The sequence below is a fragment of the Gossypium hirsutum genome, chromosome D01, assembly GCF_007990345.1.
Source record: "Gossypium hirsutum isolate 1008001.06 chromosome D01, Gossypium_hirsutum_v2.1, whole genome shotgun sequence".
NCBI classification, from domain to species: domain Eukaryota; kingdom Viridiplantae; phylum Streptophyta; class Magnoliopsida; order Malvales; family Malvaceae; genus Gossypium; species Gossypium hirsutum.
In genome coordinates, this window is record NC_053437.1 from 16,396,772 (window position 1) to 16,405,692 (window position 8,921).

An 8,921-nucleotide genomic window follows, 5' to 3' on the forward strand; every position below is an offset into this window, starting at 1 on the left:
CATTGGAGGTTTATTAACTCTGGATCTTTCCACTTGTCTTGTTCCCTTAGACCATGCTTTTTTAAACACATCACACTCGAAAAATACCTCCAATCAAGGTTGTTAGGGATAGCATCAAATAATACAAAACATTATTTCCTTATCCCTCATATTGGGAATCATAGCCACATTTAAACACCTCTATCTCACCATCAATTTTCATTGTTAATTAATTTTTCTTAAGATCGATGGTTGATTTAGAAGTGGTCAAAAATGCCCAACGCAATAGTACGGGGATCCTTTAATCTTCTTTAAAGTCAAGTACTACAAAATCAACAGGGACGATAAAATTCCTCACTTTAACCAACATGTCCTCAAGTACACCTTTTAGGTGTACTAAAGACCTGTCAACTAATTATAGTGTTATCGAAGTATTTTTCAATTCCCCTAATTCAAGTTTCCTATAAATAGATAGAGGCATTAAATTAATGTTGACCCCTAAATCACAAAGGGCCTTACTAAAATAAATGTCCCTTATCTCTATCGAGATTGTAAGACTACCAGGCTCTTTTAATTTCGGGGATATCTTCTTAGCAACGATAGCACTACAAGAGGCATCAATGTTAATTTTTTCTCCTTTTTTCATCTTCTTATACCTAGACATAATTTCTTTTAAGTACTTGGCATATTTTGGTATTTTATCGATTAATTCCAAAAAGGGTAAATTAACAAAATCCTCACTTATTTGGATAAGAGAATTAGCAAAAGGGATTTAAATAAGTTAGGAAAACTTACAAAATCTTCTTCATACCTTTTCCGTTTGTCCTCAATCCATAATAGGAATGGTATTTCTGTGGTTTTGGAGTTTGATGTCACTGACTCAGTCACCGATTCAGTCACTTGTTCGATCAGCTCATCATGCTTATTTTTGTTCATGGGTTCCTCAACAGATTTTTGTAAATCCTTACTTATTTTGATAAGAGAATTAATATCATTAAGAGTCTTTCTTGATCGCAAGGCGATAGCGTTCACATGCTACTTTCCCTTTTTACAAGGATTATTCTCCCTATCGCTGAGAATTCTTGTACCAAATTTCCTTTGCATGTTGCTCATCATTTCTATCATTTGGCTTATTTGATTCTGAATGCTTTCTGTGAAATCTGCCAATATGTTACGAGTTAAAGTACACTTAAACTGTACTTTTCAGATGTCCGTCTTCATTGAATGGATTTCCCCCTTTATCTAATCGAGTTGTTGACGACATACAGTATGGTCACTCCCTATGGATCTATCTTGAGATCTTTGTATGTGTGGAGGTTGGTAAGAAGGGTTCGCTTGATTTTGTATTATATTTGTACCTTGATTACCTCCCCACCTTAGGTTCGAGTGATCATTCCAACCGGGGTTGTATATATTTGAATAGGGATTTCCACCCCTATTACTTACGTAATTTATAAAGCCCCAAAATTTAGGCCTAGAAGTATTGGGCCTTGAGCAAGGGAATAGTTAGGAAACTGTGCACAAAAGTATGTCTGATTTAGTGGTTAAGGGTCCTGAGAGGAGTTGGAAAAGTCCTGGGTTCAAACCTGGGCTTTAGCAAAAATTTTAGTTTTAAGTGGATAAAACCCTGGATGCTTGGATGTAGGCCTTTTAAATTATTGTGTTAAAAAAATGTCATAAGGAAGCTTGTGGTCTAGTGGTTGTAGTGTTATTAAGCTTATAAGGGAGCCTGGGTTCAAGTCTTGGCTCTTGTAATTTATTTTGGTTTTCCTTTTAAGGGAACCTAGACTTTGGCCTTTAGACATTTTTATTAATTGAAGATAAAATGTGAGGAAAAAGAACTTGTGGCAAGGAGGCAAGTGGTATATTAAGCTATTGAGGGGGGCTAGGGTTCAAATCCCATTGCAAGCAAAAAGGATATTATTTTTTCTATTATAAGGCGGCAGGAGTTTGTGGTGGTTTCGAACTTGTAAGGTGAAGTTTCAATTGGTCATGGAGAGATTGTTGGAGCAAATTGTGGAGAGGATTAAGGGAGAGTTTTATGGAGAGAATCAAAGAAGTGAAGGTGTGTGGGAGTGTTTGTGCCGAATGGGTAGAGGAGAGCCTAGGAATTTCGGCTGGGGGGTTTCTTTCCACATTTTGGTTAGTTCTTGTCACTAGTTTTGGACTTTTTTCTCCATTTTCTCTTTAGTGCCGAATTAAAAATTTACCACTCGTGTATCTTTGCTTTTTAGTTTTTGTTGTTCTTACTTTTGCAATTGACCATTCGTTTCTCTTTTGTATCAACCTCTGCCGAAACTTCTCTCTTATCTATTCTTCTCTAGCTTCAGCCAACTGCCTGATCACCCCTTCTTGACTATTGATTCTTTCGGCCGAACCTATCACCCTAGTCTTGGGATTCTTTCTCTTCTTCAGTTTGTGACCGAAAGTTCTTCCCTCTCTGTTTTGATCCTGCAACTGCTCTGGCAATCAGCAAGTGATCAAAGGCTACTTTCTTCTTTTCTTTTAAAACCATGTGCACCTGTGTTCTTCTTTTCTTTTCCAAAACCGAACAACCCCTTTAACCAATTGTTATTTCAAACTTCTTGTATTGCACCCTTTGCGATTCTAGGATCTTCCTTGAGGAGTGGCAAACTGTGAACAGGTTGGAGGATTCACACTTTTCATCTCAAACATCTGGTAAGGTAATAAGTTTACCTCTTGATTTTGGGGATGGCCGAATATGCCCTACCATTTTCTAATCAATTCTTGACTGTACTTTAGGAGGAAGCAAAGGCGTGGTTGGTTTTTGAATAACGAGCGTTGAGGGATTAAGGTCACCCTCATTCAAACAGGGTTAGGTGTTCATAAATCTTTGAATGACTCTGCAGAAAGGTTTGTATTCACACTGTCTCTTCTGTGAATCGGCAAAAGCTGAAAAGTCGAAAAGCCAAAAATACGACGATTGAGGCCACATGGGCGTGTGAATGCTCGTGTGGTGAACCGAGCCCACGAAACATGGTGTTAGACTATAGAGGCCACCACGAGCATTTTCGTGCTCTTAGGCCATTATGGGCCTCGTTGGGCTAAAATAGGTCGTGTGGGTCAAATGGGCTCGTGGGCCCCACACGGATAAAATCCACATTAAGTGAAAAATACTGGATTGGGATATGTAGTTCACGTATTCGTGACTGAATTTGGGCTAAATGGGCCACACGAGCGTGTGGGCCCTCTTGGGCCGAATATGAGCCTTGGGCCCATTTGCACCGTTGTGACCATTTAAGTTATCTGTGTTGCTCGAGGCGACTGTAGGCCTTTGGAAAGGTTGTTAAATGACCGAAAAACCCTCGAAGGATAAAATGACCAAAATACCTCGAGGGGTAAAATTACCGTTTTACCCCTAACTGACGAAATGACCGTTAGACTCCTAGTGGTAGGTTGACTGATGTATGTATGAAAGTTATATGACTGATATTGAGCATGACATCCTGCATTCACGTATGTTACTATGGCATGTCATCCTGCATGGGGTTGGGTTAATATTGACGGAGGAAGAGTATGGCTTGAAGCCATTCTGTTCAAGGCTTACTGCCTTTCTGCTTATGGCTTTTAGCCGTTCTGTTAACTGGCAGTGTTGCTGCGATACTTATGGCTTTTAGCCGTTCTGTCTACAGTACCGAGCCGTTCTGTAGACTTAGTGCCACAGCCGGTGCTAAGCTTGGTGTGTTGATTGGGTGAGTCGATTTTGTAACACCCCTTACCCGTATTCGATGCCGGAATAGGGTACGAGGTATTACCATAACACATGCACTTTTAACCATATTAAATCGAGTTGTAAAATTTCATCTAAACTAAAACTTACAAATTGTTATTCTTGATTCGCTAATTAGGGTTTACGTGGCCCAATATACTCACAATCTTTCACTTCCTCATCATATGAATTTATAAATTTCCACTTACTTGTTGAATTCATCACGAATACCTGAATTGATCCGTATCATTACATATTCTCATGTCGTCACATTTTCCTATTTAACTATTGTAATATATCAATTACTCAATATCTCATAAGCTAAGTGTCACATATACATTATCCATTCATCTCACATACAACTATCAATATTAGCCACAAAGATAGTACAAATTTTCTCTATTCGATGTTAAACCAAAACATGTTACTTCATTACCAACAAACCTTACTAAATATACACCTTATACTAGCCCAAGTGTTTAACCATTCACCCATGACATAAATATATTTTATCTATTATTGCAGAATATAGATGTTCTACCCAAATCATAATTCACCTCATATAGTAACCGAGTTAATTTTTATCATTTGTCAAATAAATTACAAAACAAGTTATATAACAAAATATAGATACATTTTAAACCTCACCAATAAACAAATTCTCATGGCATTAAATAATCATCACGCATCAAAGACAAATGTACTTGACATTTCCATCACATAAACCGAATTCATCAGTGCAACCTCAATGATGTAATCATCCTTTTAACTTACTTAACGAAGCCAAATTATACCATCATCTCACACATAAAATGACCCACCTATCATACTTCTCAATTATGTCATTTAATAGACCAATTATACCTAACCTTTATTATCATGATCAATCCACAACCAAAATACATCCATATATCAAAATTACCACACACATATATATATACCATGACTAAATTCTTAAATATTTGATCAATTGCTTTTCAATACCACAATAATTCTTTCAATACCAATACGTATTTACCATTCATTTTACCATGGACCGATTATAATCGGGCATATAACCATTTATACACAATTCATTCATATATTTTATTGTCCTCCTCCTCCTCTCCATTCCATATCCCTAATGTATATAACACGCTTAATAACATTATACATAATTTGATTACTAACTTATATGTAAATTTAAAGCTGCCCATCTGAGTCAGAGTCACTAAATTATTTTATTCCGGAGCTACGGAGCTTCAAATTAAAATCCGTTAAATTTTCCTGAAACTAGATTCATATATTTTTTTACCATAAAAATATCATAATTTTTTTACTTAACCAATAAGTACAGTTTATTTTTTAAAGTTTCCCCTGCTGCATTGCTCAATAGTTCTGACCTCTCTTCACTAAAAATTGATTATCTCATTGTACAGAATTCGAATGGTATTCCCATTTATTTATCATGAAAATAGACTCGTTCAGAATTCTAAAAATATAAATTTTAACCCATAATTAATTTTTTACAATTTTTAATGATTTTCCAAACTCATAATAGGGGATTTCGAAATTATTCTGACTCTGTCTCACAAAATTTATTATATATCATGATTTACAATTCCATTGCCTACCCTGTTTCTTCTATGAGAAACTAGACTCAATAAGCTTTAATTTCATATTTTACTCATCTTGAATTCGATCCACATGATTTTTGGTGATTTTTCAAAGTTGGCACACTGCTGCTGCCCAAAACTGTTTTAGTGCAATATATTAATCACCATTTTGACCCTAAACTTTTAACACATGACAATTTCATCCCTAGGCTCGAAAAATGAAATTATTGCAATTTAATCCTTTATCCAAGCCTAATAATTCTGATACATATCAATAACAGCCCATGGATTCCATGAAATTTCAGAATTTTTCCACAATTTCAATACTTCTCAACTTAATCCCTAAAACATGTTTTCATCCAAAATTCTTTAATAAAACACCTTTAAACATCCATTAACATATCAATTTCATCATAAAATAACAAAAATCATATGAACTTATCAATGCTATCTTCCTAAACTTTCAACAAAATGAGAAACTAGTAGAATACTAAGTTGGACCTAATTGTAAAAGTCTAAAAATATAAAAATTTCAAGGAAAAATTAAGAATTACACTTACTTGAAGCTAAAATATGGAAGAACAACTCTAAACCCACTTCCATGGCTGTTTCCCACATAAACTTTATTGTAATTCCAATTTATTCCCTAAATACATAAAAATCTTTGATTTTTTAACGGTATGCCATCTCTGCCACTTAAGTTGGTCCATTTACTCTTTTAGTTGTTAAGCTATTTAATCACTTTAGCAAGTTTTGCATCTTTTAAATTTAGTTCTTTTTAATTAATTGACTGTCGAAACGTTAAAATTTTCTGACGAAAATTTAACACTACCATATTGACATTCCGTAAATATTTATAAAAATATTTACTGCTCGATTTATAACATCGAGGTCTCGATACCTCTTTTCCTCAATTTCTTGACTTAATAAATTTTTATAAAACACAAATTACTAATTCAAAAATCTCTTAAAAATCATATTTGACTCGTAATTATTAAATAATAAAATTTACGAGCTTATTTTCCGAATTTGGTGGTCTTGTACCACTGTTTTCAACATTTCTAAAAATCAGGCTATTCCAAATTTTATCCCCACATGGTGTGTTAGTTGGTACGGTTGGTGTATTGGTTGGATTGGGCTGGATTTCTGTCTGCATATCTATATTTGATACTAATTCTGTAATGGGCTTAGGTCCACCTGGTTCTGTTAATGGGCTAAGGCTCACCTGATATTATGCCTGTGATGGGCTCAGGCCCAGTCTGTTTCTGCAGACCGTATATCTGACTGTTTGTATTATAAGGGATTACACACTGAGTTTTTGCAAACTCACCCTTCTGTCTAACTGTGCAGGTAATCCCTAGCCTTAGGCGATTTGGAGTCGCGAGAGACTCGGAGGTGGCCACACGACCGCTGATGCTCTACTGTAGACTTTTCATTTGAATTTTATATTTTGGGTTTTAATTCTGTTATAAGGGCTTTGAGGGATTAAATTTTTAAAAGGGCTTTAGATTTCCGTATCTAAAACTGCTAAACATGAATTATCAAAATTAACAACTATTTTCCAAAAACACTTAAAAACAAATGTTTTTACATTTCAAACTTTAGTAGCTTCTGCGATTGGAATAACCTAAAGTATCACTGCCAAACATTAAGTAAACATTAAGGATTTAAACATAGAAATAAACTTTTAACGACAAACTCAGTATTTGATCGACGCTTTGATGTGACACGCTAGATTCGTCCATAACGTTTGGGTCGGGTTTGGGGTGTTACATAATTAACCTCGTTTTATTGGTACTCTAAATTTTGTTCATAATTTTGGGGCAGCTCCGTGATAATTGGTTTAGATGGCACTTCCAAACAGTTCAACTTTTCCAAAATTTTAGGGCATCTACCTTTTGGATGGCTTTCTTCGTTGGTGGTTTTGGATTGTAAATAGACCTCTCTTTTGACCACATGTACGGGTTCATAACCATGTCGGCAATTATTTGACAAGCTCATTCGTATGTGTACTTCTTCAAGGAACCTCCGGATACGCCATCCAATACGGATATCAGATTATTGTCTAAACTGTTGTAGAATATTTGCATCTGGAGCCAGTATTGCATTTCATATCGGGGACACTTCTTCAAAAGTAACTTAAATTGATCCCAAGCTTCATATAAGTTTTCGCCTTTAAATTGCTTGAAGTTGGCGATCTCATGACGAAGTTGAATAGATCTACTAATTGAGAAAAAATAATGTAAAAATCTCCTTCTAATTCGTCCTAAGTGGTTATGGAACCCGGTTCTAATGAGACTAACCAATCAGTTGCGTGGTCACATAGAGAAAAGGGAAATAATCGAAGACGAACAACGTCGTCGGTTACCCTGTTGTGCTTGAAAGTGTTGCACAATTAGAGGAACTGGCTTAAGTGTTTGTTTGGATATTCCATTATATTCCCTTAGAGCTGCAAGGTTTTTTGGATAATTTGGATCGCTGCCATCTTGATCTCAAAATTATTGGCGTTGATTGCCAACCGTTTGACGCCGCCTCGTATGACATCTAGTGTTTGTAATGCATACTCGCGCAATGTTCTTTGAACCATCAGTAGCTCCCCACGAATTTCTGCTTGTGGTTCAGGTAGATTGTCAAACAGTAGATTTTCCCAAGGTAAATCAACTACCATGGGTGGATCGTTTCGCATAAATTAACGATTGCGCCTCAGAATTCTCTCCGAATTAGGATATGGCTCGATTGGAGTGCTTCCACTTCAGGTCATAGCTGAAATCACAAATAAAAAATATATTTTAATAAAAATAAAAAATAAAAAAATGAAATAAAGTAAAAATTGTATCTATAATTTTTAATTTTCCTATTTATCATATTGGTTGTAGAAAATAAATTTAAATATAATGTCGAAACCTCCTCGGAAATGACACCAACAACTTGACCGCTTCCAAACATGCGAACATTTAGAGTAAAAATTGTGCAAATAAATATATATATTAAGTGCAATATCTGCAAGCGAACAAGCCAAATTGTAATATAGTTTAGTGTTACAACGGAACACAAGTAGTATCTAAGGATCGTATCCAATGGAGGTTGAATTAAATCTAAAAATATTATATACAAAAGAAGGTCTAAACAGTAGTCACTAAAAATAATATTACGAAAATCAATATTAAAGACCAAGATGATAAAATAAAATCTGAACTGCTAAAACAAAGTTAACAAATGAAAATCTCTCAAATAGCAAGTAGAAGATTAACTCGCTTCAATGGTTGTAATTAACTTCAGAATTCGGGTTTTGTTAGGGAGTTAGTTATTAACTAAACAATATCACATCTCGGGCTCCACTACTTAACTAATCGACCAGTACACACTTACCTTTCGGCCTCACTTTCCTAACCACGATAAATTCACGATTTACTTAGTAAACTTATCTCTCGACCTCGTTTATCCTTGATTTCTTCCTAGGGTCGTCAATCCTAGTGTTTAAAACCACATGAATTTATGCCAACTAACTCTATTGGAAAAACCCTAATTCTTTTTTTAATCACTCCCACATCTACTTGTTAATCTCTCTAAGGATTTAACCACTCATCGTCTCAAAAACCATATTTTCTAGAATCAAA

General features: G+C 35.2%; 1 non-coding gene across 1 annotated transcript; it reads left to right on the forward strand.

Moving 5' to 3' along the window:
- Window positions 1-7,410: 7,410 nt before the first annotated feature.
- On the forward strand, window positions 7,411-7,516 carry LOC121214314 (small nucleolar RNA R71). The gene has a single exon (XR_005909898.1). It is a non-coding gene; the product is annotated as a small nucleolar RNA R71 (small nucleolar RNA).
- The last annotated feature ends 1,405 nt before the right edge of the window (window positions 7,517-8,921 follow it).